Consider the following 19161-nt stretch of genomic DNA (forward strand, 5'->3'; position numbering starts at 1 on the left):
CGCCACTCTTGCATTACCTCAGCTCTACCTACTATTTCCAATATTCCCAACAATTCCGCAGATTTAAACGATCTCTCTAACTTAGTCCTCGCCGTTCAATGCAACTCCAACGCGGTAAATCTCCAAGACTATCTTCAAGTTCTCTCCACACTAGACTTTTTCTTTTCTTTTCAACAACCACTGCAGGAGCTACAAGTTCGACAAAGTACAACAAACATAACAACGAACTCGTTTTACTCACCCCCCCCCCCCCACCCCACAATCAAAGCCGTTATCTGTATCCGATGGAAGACAACTCGACAACTTCCGTGATGGTAGCAGATAGTTGCTGAGTGTCATGGAAACATCAGGACCACATTTCGAAACGTACCAGTAGAAAAGAGCATCCTATATAGCAGCGATAAAAATAGCATCTATAGAATACGATATAATACAGAAGTAAAATTCGCCCCAGGAGTTCATTCGCATTAACTTGATTAATTATATCAAAAATAATTTATTATTTCTGATTATAGAGAAATAAGATTTTTGAATATTCTAACTATTTAAATTACTGTCCTAAATAAATTATGCAAATAACTTCATTTCACATAAAAACAATGTTAGCGAGAAGGATTTTTTGAAATTGGAATGTTATGACCCAAAATATTGCGAGAAATGTATTGCACTGTTATATGTATAAACAATAAATATTTACCATTGCTGTCTTTTTTAAAAACGTTTACAAAACCTCCAATAAGAATGAAAAATTTCTTTCCTGACCGAGTCTTTTAGTACTAACTTGCAGGTTCGAAATACACAACGTTCGTACTCAAGCACATAATATACAACACGATTCAATTTCACAAGAATAACTGCGATAAATACTGTCCCATATAAATCATAGACCTGTTTAAGCCAATAAAACCTCAGAAATAAGTTTATTAATTGCATTAACTCTGCAATACTATAAATGCTTGAGTTTGCTCGAAAAGATTCGACATACCTATTTTTTAACTTTGCAGCTTACTTAATAGACAACAACAAGGTTATATCCTCGCAAAAGTTGCTACAACTAGAAAATCTGCATTATCAATTTCATCGAATGAATGTTCCAAATTGATCATATAAACATGGATTTTTATAAATCTAGAGTATTTGATTTAATCGTGTCAGAATCGAACAGTAAATTGATCAACGTACTCAAGAAAGCAATATCTCTAGTAGCAGTAGGATTTGAATGTAGAAATAAGTAGCAAGGCAATCAATCCTCTGAAGCTGTATTGCTTGTTATCCAAATATGGTTGCAAGCTTTTAATTAATGGAAGGCAACAGCAAATAATGACGAGTAAATAAAAATTACCGATTCAGATTTCAAGTTTGCTTCTCCATGACTTTTGGTGTCATTACTGCACAATTTGATTCATAGATAATATACACGACTTCGCACAAACACTTCCGATCCCGTTCACCCCGAGAAGTAAATGTTTCAGACTGTTAACCAAATTCAGGAAAGTTCGGTATGAAAGATACAAAATCAATCCTCAAATCCTCGCATACAAAGTCTCAAGCAGAAGAACTAGTCTTCTAGATATCTGCTGAACACTGGCGTGAATCTTGACATGAAAACTGCATCACTCAATCTCCATATTAATCCAATCGGTTTTTGTTGACGATAAAGACGTAAATCTTCAAGCAAGCAAATTCCTGCTTTCTATATTTCCTCTTGAATGTTTACTAGGAATCGTGCAATCTTGGTATTTTTCATTATGTGATTAATATTTGTTGCCCGTTTATTGAAAATGTATCCACTGCAGGTTACATTTCTTGTTATGTACATCACACTATTTGAAATTTTGTAACCTAGAATTAATCAGCAATTATTCCCAAATACTTTGAAAATTGAGATTGATAGTTGTGAAGTTAACTTATCATTCTTTGAAAATGGCTATATTTGCCTATAATTAATACTTAGAGAAGCATCGCTCCAATATCAAAAGATATGAGATAATTAATAGCCCAGCCATAATTGTCTTCGACTACTGAAACCAAGCTGTAGTACTATCATTAATGCATTTCGAATAATTTGGTTTCTATGAATAACATAACTGCTTTCTTCATTCCATATTATAACCATTACAGAAACTTTTAGCTATTTTGTGCGCGTCTAGTACAAGAAATGTTCCGCACACTACCAAGAATGCACACAGCTCTGTAGTAATCAAAAATAGAGTATTCACAATCAGTTCCATTTAATGCAACTCTTCATTTGTGGTGAAATTAGATGTTGGCGATTCCGTTGCTGATTCCGAATATTGGAAATTTGTCAAGCAACAACCCGACCCAACTATAAATTTTCCAATACAGATCCAGTACACTGAAGAAAATAGCCCCGTGTGTCTAAAATCAAATCGATCAATTTTAGATCGCCAGTCGAGTACCGCCTCTTTACTGGTATCACTTGGATCGATGCATAAGAACTCTAGCGCGACGTTAGCTCTTTTACATTAAGTCGAGCTCAAATGTTCGAGCTCGACGCCGGTCGAGGTAGACAACCCGTACTAAACACGTCAAGCAGTCTTCTGTTTGTATCGTTGCAATGTATTGTATCGTTGCTATCCTTCCAATAATCCCAATATCAAATCCATTATCTATTTTCCGTCGTTTCCCATGCAGCGCTGTTCGTTAGGGCATTGCCCTCGTGCACTGTAACGAACGTTCAGTGCTTCTTAGTTTTCAATATTCACAACGAAATAAATAGGCGTTCACACCGCGACCGTGGCTAGTTTTCATTTGTCATCAGTTATCAGCTACTGTTACGTAGATACATGTAGTTACGCTTGTAATTCTTCTCTGCTCTTGTGCACGCAATTCACGTTACGCTTGTAATACTTTTGCGCTTGCAGCCTAGCTTCGCTAACAATCAACTGCGCTTGCAAATTTCGATACAGCTTTGTAGCCATAAATTGATCGCTTAATCGTATCATTCATGACCTTCACGACACATCATCACATTTCATCATTCTATTGTACATTAACCTCCTCTGTACAAATCTTATTGGTTAAAATATATTTAGTGTTATTACACCAGCGTTGTTTACCATACAGTCCACTATCCAATCCATCCTTCCAATCCTTCCTCCAATTCATCCTTCCCAACGAAAAGATACATTTGCAACATATTTGGAAATTTTGAGAAGAATAACAAACTAGTAATTTTGGAAATTGTCGAACATTTAACTTATTTCTGCACTTTATAAACCTTCCCGGGTACTACATATTTCCAAAACTTCATCCTCCGGTTACGTAAATACAGATGTAGATGGTTCATTCTATTATATAATATTTCACATAAAACATTATTATGATTCAGATTCTGATAACACTCTACATTGATGTTTAAACCCACGATTTAAGAAAATGATGACAGAAGTGATGTCAATTTTGCAGATTGTCTTCGCTATAGCATGCATGAAAGTAGTATAGTAATACTTTACTATCCACACTTTAATTATGCATGATTCGTACTCAAGCTGCTATATGCATTATTCAGATTTGACGAGAAGGCGACTATACACAGTGCGGACACGTTCGTCGCAAAAGTCTTCTCGTTAGCTTTAAACTATACGATAGTAGGAGTTATGAATAGTACATTAAGCTTAATATAACAATTTGCGTTCAAATTTTTTCGAGCAAACTAATTATAATACATACAAATACACTTTATGTTACCGTGTTCGTTAACAGTTCAAACAGATATATGTATAATTCTTATAGTTCAATACTGTGCATAGTACAAACAGAATTAAGTCTCATTACGAATAATTTCTTTCACGAACCATCACTGAACGATGGCTACATTCTGCGACATATGTCCAAAAGGATCTATTGAAATCAAAAAATACTCCATAAATACTGCAGAATTCATTTGAATTAATAGAATTAAGAATTAACTTTCCTACCTCGAGTATAATGATAGAAAAAAATGATCACGTTTACAGCTGGCATTTATGCATTGCTATCCTACAAATGTAAGTTTTATAAATGGCGCTAAATATTTATTAATAAAGATAAGATCAGCTTAAATGAAACTAATTAAAACAAACACTATGTGGTACTACAATATAGTATAATATAAAGAGTATTTTCCCGAAACTACAGAGATTTTAATTATTATATTATCATTAAAAAGAATTATTTCAGCTACTTTTAAAGTACACCTATGAGATTTATTATGTGTACAACATTATTTAACCAATTAAGTGCGCTCGACGTGTATACACGTCGGACCAAACCTCTACTGCGGTGCGGTTGACGTGTATACTCGTCGTGTAAAATAAAAAATTACCATTCACTATGAAAACTCGAAATCTCAATAAAATGTAATACGAATATTATTTCGTGATATGTTCCCTTTATATTACCAATACGACCGCTATGTATTTCATATGGAGGGGGGCTCGCGTAACAAAACTAATTACACACGTAACCCGCGATTTGGACGGGCAGCGTTGATTTGCGGAGAAACCGCGTCAGCAGTTAGCAGTGCTCTGCGACGTAAAATCTTATACATTTTTTACACAAGACAGGGAATTCGAAAAACAGTACGAACGAAACAATCCGAACTATTCGAACAAAAGCTCTCCCTTTCTTGCTTCCGAAGCGTCTCAAGTAAAGGGTTTATTTTCATAGTTATTACCAAATAAAGTATAAGACAAAGTAAGTATGAAAAATACTAAATATGTATAAATAATTATCAACTGCTTTATTATTCAAAACCATGGGCGGTAAAATTATTGTATTTTTATGCAGTCGAGACTATGACTTCCATAACTTTATGCAGGTATGAAGTTATGTCTGCGACAATAATAATAATAATAATACAATAAACGGCTAAATTTTACCCTCCAGATGGGTGATTCAGATAGTGATAGTGGCGAAATTTTACACATCAGAAAGCGAAGAAGTGTGCCTTGTCTTATTTCGTCTTCTGACGAAAACAAGAGTGATGACACCGAAGAGGATTGCTCTAGCGAAAATGAGTCAGAAGAGGATTCTTCTTCCAGTGCATCCAAATTGGATGACGAACCTTCCGGTGACAGTCAATCAGAAGAAGAGAACCAAACCAAACATTCTGAATGGAAAACAGAAGAAAATAATAGGCCGCCATTTGGTTTTTCTGGAAACTCCGGACAACAGTTTGATGTGCCTAGATCATCAAGAAACAAGTGTTTATTTTATTTGGATAAATTATTAGATAATGAATTCATATCCATTATTGTGGAACAAACGAATTTGTATGCACAACATTATGTTGAAAATCGCACTTTGAAGTCACGATCAAGAATGAAGAATTGGTATTCGACAAATTATAATGAAATGAGATGTTTTATCGCAATGTTGATATTGCAGGGTATCATAAGAAAGCCAACACTACAAATGTATTTTTCGAGAAGAGAAAGTGTATCAACACCTTTTTTTACGAAAGTGTTGACTGCAGAAAGGTTTTTACTCCTTTGCAAATTTTTGCATTTTGCAGATAATAGAAATTTGATCAGTGCGAGCAAAATTTCTAAAATTGAATGTGTTGTGAAAAATATCCAACACAAATGCAAGAGTTTATATATTCCAACTCAAGATATTTGTGTTGATGAGTGCCTCTTATTATGGAAAGGACGTTTGTCATGGAGACAATATATTCCTTCTAAAAGGAGCCGTTTTGGCATAAAGTTTTTTGTTCTATGTGAAAGTCAGTCCGGATATATTTGAAATTTTTGCATATACACCGGAAAAGACACAGATTATGGCCAAAATTATCCTGAATATAAAACCGGTACTCGCATCGTTCTTGAACTGTGCCACAACCTATTACACCAGGGATATAAGGTATATGTGGATAACTGGTATATGAGCATCGATCTAGCAAATATACTAAGTACCTGTGTAAAACAGATATTGTCGGTACTATGCGACAAAACAGACTTGGGGTCCCGCCAGACATAAAAAGAACTCCACTAAATAGGGGTCAGTGTGTCACACGGTATAATAACAAGATAATGCTATTGAAGTGGCGGGATAAAAGAGACGTACTGTTTCTTAGTACATTTCATGCCGCTGGTATGGTAGAAAAAGAAAAACGTGACGCGATAGTAAGAAAACCAGAAGTAGTATTTGATTATTCTACAAAAAAATGGGCGCCGTGGACAGAAGCGATGGAATCATAGCATCGTATACACTTGCGAGGAAAAGAATGAAAAAATACTATAAGAAAATATTTCTCCACCTCATCGATATTATGTTTCAACTCGTATGTATTATACCAAAAAAAAATGGCGGAAAACTAGGTCGACTAAACTTTTTACTACAATGTGTGGAAGAAATTGTCGAAGAATATGCAATTCAAGAAAAACAAGTTTTCTCAGATTGGTCGGCCATCAAAATCCGCAAAACCAACACGGCTCATCGGTAAACATTTCCCAAATTTTCTGCCAGCTACTCCATCAAAACCAAATCCTCTCCGAAGATGTGTCGTTTGCTCAAAAAATGGAAAACACAAGGAAACAAGGTTTTGTTGTACGACCTGTGAAATCGTAGTACCGTGTTTTGAAACATATCACACATACATAACTTGAAATTTTGTAAACTCTCTCTCTCTCTCTCTCTCTCTCTCTCTCTATTTCCTTATTTTTTTTGTTTATTCTTGCTATCTTTAATTTTTCTTGCTTATGTATTTTATTATTTTTTGACAATTTTCAAGCTCTTAGTAAGAATAACGTATTTAGAAACGAATTGTTAGTTTATTTGACAAATAAAAATGTAATCCTTCCTCGTTTTTCGTAAAATGTGTAACAGTACCATTTGCTCTGCGTTCGACGTGTATACACGTCGCGTTGCTTGTTTCTAATTCCGCACCCTGTGGTGATCTTTTGAAACTAAATTCCACAGATAACTGGTTAAAATACCAAAATTATGAAATTCTTTTTCGAAAATCATCGGTTAGTGTGAAATTGGTTTAGTCAAGTGTATATAAACCAGTGTATTATAAAAGATGAAAGGTAACATTCTCTATTATTCCGAAAATGTCTAGACATAGAAGTCAACTGTTGGAATAGCCAATTAAATCATATTTTGAATAAACAAGTGAGTGAGCATGCGCAGGATGAATGAGCAGAGTGGCGCAGTGGAAGCGTGCGAGGGCACTTCTAATGGGACAGTTAATTAGTTATAGTGTTAAATGTAGAGTATTAATGTTAATAATAAAGAACAATTTACTTTAATCATCCCCAGTATTCTAACATCAACATAATAAAAAACATGGAGAATACTTAGGCAGATATGCAAACTAATATTTTTGTAATTTCTATTGCGTGTTTCGTCCAAATTTTAATAGGAATTTGTAGACAAATGTTTTATTTTATTTTCTTCTCATGGTTACTCTGGGGTTTTAATAACGTCAAGTAGAAAGTTGATTGAAGTCATAGAAAATGCTCACTAGAAGTGTGACATACGAAGAACATTCCTGACATATCTTTCATAGCTTATCTTTCACGTACTTTGAATTCGCTCAAGAATAATTATTCAGCCATAGGAAAGGAACGTCGAACATAACGTCGAAAACGTGGGAATTTAAGACAGCGTTAAATTCATTTAAGTCATTCACAACCTACACTCTCGATGAGAGCCAAAGATCCAAATAGCCAAATAACCATATCGACGACCTAAGCATCTTTTGCAAACGCAATTCGATATATGAAACTGTGATAACAGCGAAGCCAAGATTAGAAGAAACAATGATGCAAACAACACTCACCTACGATCTCCCAGACGCCTCATCTACGCCATTTCACCTACCAATAATGTCACCTGCCAAGATCAGAGAACCAAGTATAACTTAGTCTATACCTGATTAGGAATCTTCATCCCAGGAGAACAGCAATTCAACTGATGGAGACGAACCAGATACTAGTCCAGTTTTGCCACAACCTACGAACACGGATAACATTGTCACACCAGCAGAAGAAATTCGATGAAAATTAATAGAAGAGAAGCTCGCAGTAGATTAATCGAAGGTCACAAGGGTGTTACGGAAACCTTAAATCAATTAACCCTTTCGATACTACCGCCGCCTATTGGCGGCATCCACGGAAAGTTATGTGGGCATGCCTTAAATATATATGTTTTATTATATATAGATAAGCTACGAAAAACAAATTGGAATGTTTGCTTATATCGTTAATTTTTTGAATGTGTAACTTACAATTTGAATTTAGCTCCCTTCAGGATGAGTGTAAAACGCTTGAAAGGAGAACAATGGATAAACGAAATCATTGATTCCAAAAGTGATTCTGATGAAGAAAATGAATATAATTTAGCATTTCGCAAAAGGAAGAACAATCGAGCACGTGTACTTAGCACCTCGGAATCTGAAGAAGCAGAAGAGTCTGAAGTACGAATTGATACTCCTTCTAGCATCAAATGGACATCAAAGAAGCTTAGTCCAAAAATTCATGATTTTACGCCACATCATTCGGGAGTAGTTGGGAACAATTTAAATCGTTCGTCGAGAATTTTTGATTACTTCAGACTGCTTTTTTCTGAAGATTTAGTTAAATTTATTGTGGAAAAAAACAAACAATTACTGGTGTCGACAGCTCAAAAGGGATCACTTGAACGCTTCAGAAGGGATGGAAGTGGATGAATTATATTGTTTTATTGCTGCGTCGTTATTAATGACGCGAACCAAAAAGCTATCCTTAAATTAATATTGGTCTAAAGATAAGCTTCTCCGAAGCGATATATTCAGTCAAATTATGAGTAGAGATCGCTACTTTTCATTATTGAAAATGTTGCATTTTACGGACATAGTCGGTCACACTGCTGATCGTTTACACAAAATAAATGAAATAGTGGAAATGCTACGAACATCATTTAACAATGCATTCCAGCCATACCAGCGGTTATGTATAGACGAAAGTCTACTCCTCTACAAAGGCGTAATAGATTATAACTCTTCAATGGGTACAATCGATAAATCAGATATGGTGATAAGTACTATCGATGCAACTCGCGCAAAAGTTTAAAGTGGTATCGCAAATGCGTGTGGAACGCATTTTGCCTATATAAGCACACCACAAAAAAAACAAATCTCAATGGCGAAATTTCACCTTCAGTTGATTAAGGAAATATTAGAAAAATACCACACACACAAGAATCATGAATATTATCGGTGCAGCAGGTCAGGAAGTAATTATCCCACAAGGCTCACAGGGAGACATTTTCCTTCGATATATCATCAGTCGGGGGAGAAAAATCGAAAACAAAGATGTGTTGTATGTGCGGCTGGTGGTGTGGGCTTGTGCGTTTCACCTTGTTTCGAAAACTATCACACCAAGTTACACTATTAGTTTTGTCGTTGATTATATTTCACTATTAGTTTTATTATTTATTATGTTACACTATTAGTTTTGTTATTTATTTTAATTTTGTGATATTGGACCATATCATTTATATCGATGCCATTTACTTTAATTAATGTACTATCAAGAAAAAGATATGATTCTAAAACGTTAAGCGCCATGCCTGTTTTGTCTATCTTTCCATCTGATCCGCGAGATAAGATTCCGTCGAAATCGGTTTTTTGCCGGGGATTGGTTTAGGTTACGACAAAGCAGTATAAACGTTTTAGAAATGTTTTTTAAACACTTTAAATTCCGCGTCAGTCACCAATGTCGCGGTCCGAATGAAAAGTTTAGTGTCAATCACGCTTCTATTTTCTATTTTCATTTCTATGAATGCCGCAAAACATGTTTTCGCGGCTTACGCTGTCGGACAGTGCAACCACTCTCGCGGAAAACTTCATCGTTCCACGAATGTATAACCGCGGCCAGGTCCTCCGTACCGAAAGGGTTAAAGGAAAAATATCACTGCCCTGAAATGAGAAAAGATTCACAAGAATTCATTCGTTCACTTATCAGAACAAAAACCCGTCAACCCGTAATTATTACGGACACACCTCTGGAACCTTTTGACGAACATGCCATGGACACATTTGGACTACTTCCAACAACAATCAATGGAAATCGCTACATTTTAACTATGCGAGACAATTTTAAAAAGTATTGGTTAACAGTTGCTTTATCAGATATTAAAGCCATGATAGTAGCTGTCGCGTCCGCGAGTCATTTCATTGCAATACGTGGGACACCAAAATCCATTTCGATAGATGAAAGCACTAGTTTCTTGGGAAACTAATGTTACATGTTGCCGAGATGGATCGTTAAAAAGGAGTCATATATTGTATTAACAGAATATCTAAAACAATACATCGAGTCATATGAAGAATGGGACCTCTACTTACCATTTGCCATGATTTCATATAAATACCTCCGTTCACGAAGCTACGAATTTCACACCCTACGAATTAATCTTCGGGAAAACCACGAAACAGCCAGTAGTGTGTTCCCCTCAGAAAAAAATATGCCGACTTGCCGATCTTATTTGATTACGTTACAAGCTATATTACGATGAGTGAGCTAATCCGACATAACTTATGGTGGAGTAATACGTCCATGTGTAAAAAGAACCTGAAACAAGTAAATTCGATCCACGTTACATCGGGCCATACGAGATAGTAAATGTCGGATATAAATAATGCAATTTTAAAAACAGATGCGACCGGACACCTAATCGCGAAACATCAGGATAAATTAAAACACTCCTTCGTCTTCGATAGTTCGTGCGACACAAATTAAAAATTGGAATCACTTTCAGGATGAAGTAAATCCCGCTGATTATCCAGAGGTGCGCGAGGATCTCTTAATATGCCAATGTATAAGGAAAATCTAACTCGTGTTTGAAGCTGAAGAATACAAATTGTGTGAAAAATGTTGGTCTCGGGGGTGGCAGCAGAAGAAAGAGAATTATTTCCTGAAGGCTGCTGGCATACCATCGCAGGAAATCACATAAGTGAGGCAGATTGTCATTGTGAAGGATATGGTTCTGTAATCCTGGAAACACCAAACACTAGTCGATGCCGAGAATGCATCGAAGAATACATATTTCGAAATGTAACTGGAGACATTACAACAATTAAAAAATGGGCAAGACCATTGATGTGGTCACTCAGTGGTAGCATCATGACCGTTAACAGCAACACACGCACATATATAAAAAGAAAAACACATATAATCCATAAATCATCGTCATAAATAGTTAGAGCCAATTGAACGTAGCAAACGGGGATCTGCTAAGATTATTTAATTGAACATAATTTAACATAACATATTTAACATAAACATGACAGGAAGATGTATTTTTCTAAAAATTTCAAATCGGGATAAAGAAAAACATGCACGGGAAGAGCTACCCAGACCAAGGTCGAAAGGGTCAAAAACCAAGCAATCCAAACCGAACCAGAGGAAACAGTGTCGAGAAAAAGGGTTGGATCGGTGGTGGAGTCGGGGATCTGCGATCTGTGTAAGGTGTACGCCCTCAGAAAGGACTGAAAGAATCATTTACATGTTTCATCTAAGGAGGGAGGGGAGCATACACCCGCTGGCACCAGTCGGCGGGTTCGCTCTTATATATATATATATATATATATATATATATATATTGTGAACTATGTACCCCCCTTTGGAGAAGTGCGATGACGAATTTTCTGGGACCGAAGCAAATATGAACATCCCCATTACCATTTTTCAAAAAAAATTTTGGTATATAAAACGCCCAAACGCGACCAAAAGCGGGCCAGTACGTATATCGTTACAAGGTTATAAGCCTTCCCCGACTCAGTGCGACAAAGTGAGAGCGCGATCTAGAATCCGCGCTACACTCACATACATGCAATTGTACATACCAAAGGCTTGTAATATACTATCTTTTACCAGTCTATTTAGTTGTCGAATTCATTTATCCCACTTCCTGATTGAAAGCAGTAGTTGGTACAAACTTATATAGATATATAGTGGCCCATAAAAGTGTTCGTACACCATTTAAAACGCAATTACTTTTTCAAAACTGAACTAAATGACTTGAATTTTTTTAGGCGACAGAGAGATTAGTCTACTAGACGATGACTAAAAAGCTTTCTTTTAATTTTGCTATTACTTGGAATGAAAAGAAGAAATTAAAAAACCTCGATTTTTAACTTTTTTATCTGAGCCTATAACGAAAATTTAGAAAATACCCTCTTGTAGATTTCGGTAACTTATATGCGTGCTGAAAATTTGATCGACATCGGTTAAACCAGAGTCGAGCTACAGGTGTTGCAAGATTTTAAAAACTGCAGATTTCATACAGTTCTTGGTGAAAATCGTGATAAAATGCTTTAATTTGTTTGTTTTACATAAAAAACGTGCACCATGTCTTAAACGTGGATATACTTCGGAAGCCCACCTTCCCTCTTTTGTTGACTTTGTCGTGTGGGGAGGGGAACACGAATGTCGTATCACACACATGTTTATCTCTAAACGACAATACTACATTTCTCAAACAGGTATATTTTCAGATTTATTTATTAATTATGATGCATAAAAAATAAGAAACTACTGCTTAAGAAACGCACGTACAGGTTGCGATTTCTTTATGCGAGGGCGAATCGAAGGCCAAACACATTGGCATGCTTAGCGTAAACGGTAATAAGTTTAAGTTGAAGAAATTGAAATTAAAAACCGTTAGACCATTTGTGTTTGACACTCTGGTCTTTAATGATACGAATATAAAAAGTAACAATGATAGATCGCTATCAGAATCAATTTTTAATTTCGTCGACCAACGCATAGAAAATGAATTAATTCCTAGTACTGCGGAACAATTGTCAAATCAGCCGAAGCAACCGGTCTTGCCGTATATTCGATTGAAAGTAATTTACTTGAAAGATAAAGAACGGTTCGATTCGACGAGTTAAGATTTTATTAGTACATTAACGAATACAAGTAATAAATGGAAATAAATAATATGTATATTTTAGATTGGCACAGAAATATTGTGATAAAGTTGCTAATCCTCACGAATTAATTGTATTCTGTAAAACAAGAAGTTCCGGTAAGGAGCGATTGTCGCTTGATTTTGACGGTATTAGTGATGAACTCCAGGATATGGCTGAGATTATGGGCTATACTGAGATAAACAAAAATTGCGATATTCTACAAGGTGCTCGAAGGTAAAATTTGTTTGGTTTTTTAATTAGGAGAATTAAGGTTTTGTGGAAACCATACAAGCAAAACTAAAAAGATCATCATTTCATCAGTTTGGATGAAAGTAAAAACCTATGAACAATACTAACAGTGAATGATCTAAATAAAGCATTAGGTAAATTTGTTAACAAAAATAACACTAACGCTTTTAATAACCTACAGAGGTAAAGCATATACAATGTAATATTTCAAAATATTGATTTGCCATTATAAGCTCGATTGTATTGTTACTATTAATTCTGTACATATAGCCGTGAAATAAAAAAACTTGTGGCATGTTTGGAAAATAGTGGAACAACTGCAGATATTGGAAATATCAGGAACGAAATTAAAAGTTGTTGTGATAAGAGAAAGAAGGAAGCACAAAAAGAAAAGACAGAAATATATGTATACTTGCAAACAAACTTATCTAAAAATGATAATATACTATTAGATTTGACAGATGCTATTTTATATTTATATATTTTATATTTCGCATGCTATTTTATAGATGCAAATATTATTCGCTAACAGACCGGTAAAACCCTTTAATAATGACGAGATAATAGTTATTGACAGTAGTAGTAACGATGAAGATGAAGCGGAAAAACAGATAAAGCTAATGGCAGTGGAGCATGTAACAAAACCAAAGAAACCGATAGAAATAATGAGTCATAAAAGTTCTGTTGGTGTAACATCTGAGAGGTAATTTACTTCAACTCAAAAACAGACAACAGCGCAGATACATCATCGAACTTTATTAAACGATTCACAGTTTATACGTATAGGTCTTTGATTTATTATTAACCATGACATTTTATCATTTGTTACAGGATGAAGCATTGAGCGGTGATGTAATAAAGAAAATAAATTGAAGAAAGCCTAATAAAATACGGTTCCAAAGCAATTCTGATTAGTTTGTCCAGGTCCGAATCCTTGTTTATACAGTACTTGTAAAACATTAATATTAAATAAATACTTTTCAGTAAATCTTGAAATATTTGATAATATATAATACATATTATATATAATTCGGACATTCAAGTTGCAACAAAAAAAATACATACTATAAACAAATCATAAAATCGTATAAAATAGAGATTTTAAAATGACATCGATCTTAAATAAAGACTAATGATAGAAGAACTAGTAAAACACCATTTATCTGGACTGTGTTTATCCAACATAGTAACCCGTTACCAACAATTGGATGTCAGGAACGATGCTCCTCTTATCCAACTCCAGTCTACGCGATATACCCATTATACAACACACTGTTTTTGTTTCTTAGTTAGAAATTCTAACATAGTCTTTCTGCGTAGAATGTAAGATAAGTAACGATTTATTTCTGTTACTTGTATCTATGTGATTCGTCCAGAACCTATATTCTCATTACGTCTTCTCACAAATCAAACGAAAAGAAAAAAAGAGTGGTGCTTTGTAGTGAAGAAAAATTTGAAATTAATAGACGCTTCAGAAACAATTAATTCCTTTTATTAGAAAATAAGCTTACATATTGCAAAGAAAATGTATTAGAAACATCGTAAGAAAAGAGAGTGGAACGCAGTGTATAAAGAGATGGGAAGAGGTGAGCACTTCAAATAAACCTACCAGTTACAAACTGAAAAACTCTAGTTTTTAACTTTTCTATCTAAGTTTTAAGACGAAAATAATAACGAAAATTTTAAAAAATACGTATTGTAGATCTCGATAAGTTACATGCATGCCGAAAATTTCATCGAAATCAGTTAACGCAAGGTCATAGTTACGAGCATTAAAAAAATTTTAAAACAGCAACTTTCTCACAATTATTGGACGGAAATATTAAAAATCAGGACAAAACTGCGATTTTTGCGATCTTGAATTGTTTACCGCTTATACCAAAATCAACCGATTCCGCTGAAATTTTCAACATGAATATAAATTACCGAGATCTACGAAATACATTTCTTAAATCTTCGTTATATATATTTCGTTATATATTATTTTATTTAATCATTCTAAGCAATAACAAAATTCAAGCTGCTCAGTTCAGTTATAAGCAAGTTATGGCGTTTTAAAAGTAGTCCTAATATTAATGGGAGTCACAATAAATATGCGAAATGGTCGCAAATAGCCCCTAAGATCGTGTCACAGTGATATTCGACCTAAAATATGACCGCGACGCCATATATTCGCAAGAACCGATTGCCCACGTGGAAGACACGTGCTTCCCATTTCACAAGCTTTCTCGAGACGCTATACGCGTAACGCACCGAATAATTACTCCAACCGAGAGAAAGTAACAGAGTCATCGAAATGTAATTGGAGAAATTCGTACTGATAATGAGACTTACCGAAAAACTGACCAGAAATTCCCAGTTACGAATGCGGCTCCTGGCCGGTCATTAGTCTTCACATATCTTTGGGACGGTCGCTGGCAATTGTTGTCAACACTGTCCTTTATTATTTCGCCTGCTGCCCTATGGTCTTTAGCGGCTATCTTCTTTCACTCCGTATGAATTAATCTCGGCTCGAATTGTCACAGTTACACTCATTTCTTCCAAACACCCAACGCTACGGTCTACGCGACAATGATCCTCGTTCTCGGCAGATCGCTTCCTCAGCCAGAAACGAGGCATTCCCCACTCCCCAGACTCACGGCTCGGCACGACGCACAAACCCTACGCGCACTCGCCGTTGCTCAGGGCCGGCACCATTCGAATCAGCCCACGCTCCGAGCATCCTAGATCTCGCGGCATAATTCAGTGACTGTAGAGAATACCGCAACATGTTACAATTTCAAGAAATTTCAGTTTATGCAAATACGATGAGCTCAATAAATGAAAAACCAAGAAAGGAATTGGTGGCCAGAACTTTAAAGGACAAACATCTCGAAAGTGAAAACATGTGTGACATGCAGTGTTTTTTCTTCCAGCCACAAAATTTCTTTCTTCCCTGATTTTGTTAAAAGACTTACGAATCACTTTGCAAATAAAGATAAAAAGATACAAAAAGCATGCTTTCCACAAAACAAAAAAATAAACTATTATATTAAAAAAACTACCAAATTGCAGAAAAATAGCCTAGATATATTTTTTATTTAAAATAATTTAATAATTCAAACAAATTTACGTCTTATTTCTATTACTGTATACTATAGCTGGATTAAGTTTTCACGTTTTTCTCGATGGCTGCGTTGATTACTGATCCTTCTGTATACGCTATACGTGACTATAGCGCGTATATATATATATATATATATTATATATAACTCAATCGAAAATTGCTTTTTATATTTTGCTAAATATTTTGTGGGTCCTATATATCTTAATTCTAATAAAATTCGTATATATGTAAAAGATATGTATATGTAATATGTTGCGATTCCATGTAATTCCAAACAAAAAAACATGAAAAAAGTGTAGAATAATATTTTTTTGTTTAGGATATAGTTTTCGAGAAAATCGAGATTGAAAATTTCGAAAACAAAATCCTAAAAAAAAGGAAGTTATTCTGTATTTATTCATGTCTTTTTTATGAAGAATAACCCAGTGCCTGTTTGTATATAGTTTCAGGAATACCCTGTATTTTTCAACAGGGTGATGCCGCGAATTTTTTTCTCGAAGATTGATCAGCAAGGTCATATCGCTGAAAATTGTTGCGAAAATCATAACCAAGCATTATGCAAATAGCAGACAATTTCGAAACATTTCCGAATGACAAAAGTGTATTTAAGATGAGAAGGAGCAATAAGAGCAAAAACTAATAAAGAAACTCCGTAGATAATAATGACTGTTAATAAATGGAAAGATGGAGCCACAAAACATTAGGCATTCAATATTATTCCTTGATTTATTGATATACATAATTTTAAGTTAAGTGTGCTAACATTTTGTCCCACTGTATTTCTATAAAAATTCTCTTTTCTCAAATAAAATTGTTTACACTTGCGAAATGCAATTTTATTTCATTTGTGTATGTTTATAGTGGTATATTGCAAATTTATATAGAAACAGTATTTTAGTCGTAATGTTACATAAATAAAAATATTATCCCGAAATGAAAACTAGGAAGCATAATCGGAGACTTGAGACCAAGCATCCACATATTCGACACTTTCCTATCTTTATTTGAAAAACGATTCTATGAATATTGATTTGTTTTTGTTCTCGAATAATGTATTTATGTGTTGATAATTAAATGGTATTTTTATTTGTCGGACAAATTCTCGACTAATAAAATTATTTATTTCGAACACGTCGAATAAAGATACTTATTTTATTAGGACCCTCCAATATCACATAAAGATGAAGTATCTTTTGTTCGTAATGTGATATGATATATGATATATTATATAATATACTGCAAAAGTATCGTACAGTATTTATGAGTCCTCCCGTCCTCGACAGCAATTATAGGGAATACTATTTTATGGCACCCTCAAGTGGCTTTCTCGTTTAGGGTCTCCGACGAGAAGAATCAAGCCGTCAGAGGAATGACTAACAGACGATTCGAGACAATAGATACGAACACGAGTACGCTAGAGGCGAGCAGGACAAGGATGGCCCGCAACATCGAGATCCCATCGAATTAGGAAAGGACGAATGAAATAGTATAAGCTTCTGATAGAATTGTTCGGTACTTATGAATGCATAGAAACATACACCGTTTAAGTTATATAATCACTTTTAATGAAAAACAGCGATGTATCATTGACTGTAGTTTTCATAACAGTCTAATAAGATGTTGGATAATCCTTGGATTTGAAGACTCCATTGCATCTGTGTGTGTGTGGCATAAATTCAATTAATCGAACACAAAACTCAGTCGGAATTTCTGACAATATTTTCGTGATTGTTTCCATTAATTCTGCTTTATTGTTAAAAGATCCCTTTCCCTTGTGATAAATAACCAATTGTCGGATTTCAAAAGACGTATTTCTTCCTTTTCATCCCATTTTCACAAGTAAAGCGTCTGATATCACCAATAATTTCTGTGGTACCGAGTTCTTACAACGGATTTTTATTTGTTTATAAAATTTGTTTATAAACAATATGTATTAGCGGCGTCGTCAATGTAATACAATATTTTACTCTGGCATCTAAGATGTTGTGTCCGAATATTTTTGCAACGTTAAATTTTGTCACAATCTTGTTTATCGCTTATTATACAAAAGAACATGTGCAATAAATAAACAAAATTTATTTTTCTGCTTACTTTAAGAAGTGCAATAATTTTTCTAATAATATCGTGTCCGAATATTAATGCGAGTCACGTGTATCTATTTAGTATAAAGAATGTGAAATAAAACTGTAATAAGAAGCATATACATTCGGGTAAACGATGGAATAAAACATGCTCAAAAATTACTTTTGCCTATATCTTTATCCGAAATATATTTAAAACATTAAGAACTTAATTTTTTTGTGTCATATGAGGAGATCACATAATAAGAAATTGAGAAAGAGCAATATTTATGAAAAAAATTAGCCTCATCGGCGCTCGAACTCGCTCGCTCCATCAACCAACGACGTTGTAATCATAACGAAGATTTTGTATATCACGCATATCATAGTTTCATATCTTGAATGTCGTGTTCCTAGTTAAATAATCGTTTCTTTACATGTAAAACCGTTTAATACTGCATAATATACTTATTAAGTGGACAATATTATACTTAACAAAGTTAAGTACGGAGAAAATGTCGAAAGTTTGGTTTTTATTTTTTATAACATTGTTTCACTCCCACAAAAAATCTGGCAAAGATTGCTGACAACATCAGACATTGCTGCTTTTGACAATATTCTCCGATAGAATTAAAATAGCGAAGACAAGATTTGTCATTTCCGCAAAAATTTGCAACTTTCCGATTTGTTTTTTCGTTCTCTATTTTTTTGTAACCACATTTTACAATCGAAAAATCTGAAAAAATTCTCTAACATGTGGCCTGTTATTAAAAATGGATCAAATCTTTTTCAAAATTTTAAAATGCCATCGTTCATCAGTTGGTAAATATGAACAAAAC

At 34.6% G+C, this 19161-nt stretch overlaps 1 long non-coding RNA gene across 1 annotated transcript; it reads right to left on the reverse strand.

The window, feature by feature from the left end:
* Window positions 1-1596: 1596 nt before the first annotated feature.
* LOC143262590 (uncharacterized) lies at window positions 1597-15898 on the reverse strand. The gene is made up of 2 exons (XR_013036343.1): window positions 15491-15898; window positions 1597-10562 (listed from the first exon to the last, which is right to left on the reverse strand). It is a non-coding gene; the product is annotated as an uncharacterized LOC143262590 (long non-coding RNA).
* Between the last annotated feature and the right edge of the window lie 3263 nt (window positions 15899-19161).

This window comes from Megalopta genalis, unplaced genomic scaffold, assembly GCF_051020955.1.
Source record: "Megalopta genalis isolate 19385.01 unplaced genomic scaffold, iyMegGena1_principal scaffold0153, whole genome shotgun sequence".
Lineage (NCBI taxonomy): Eukaryota > Metazoa > Arthropoda > Insecta > Hymenoptera > Halictidae > Megalopta > Megalopta genalis.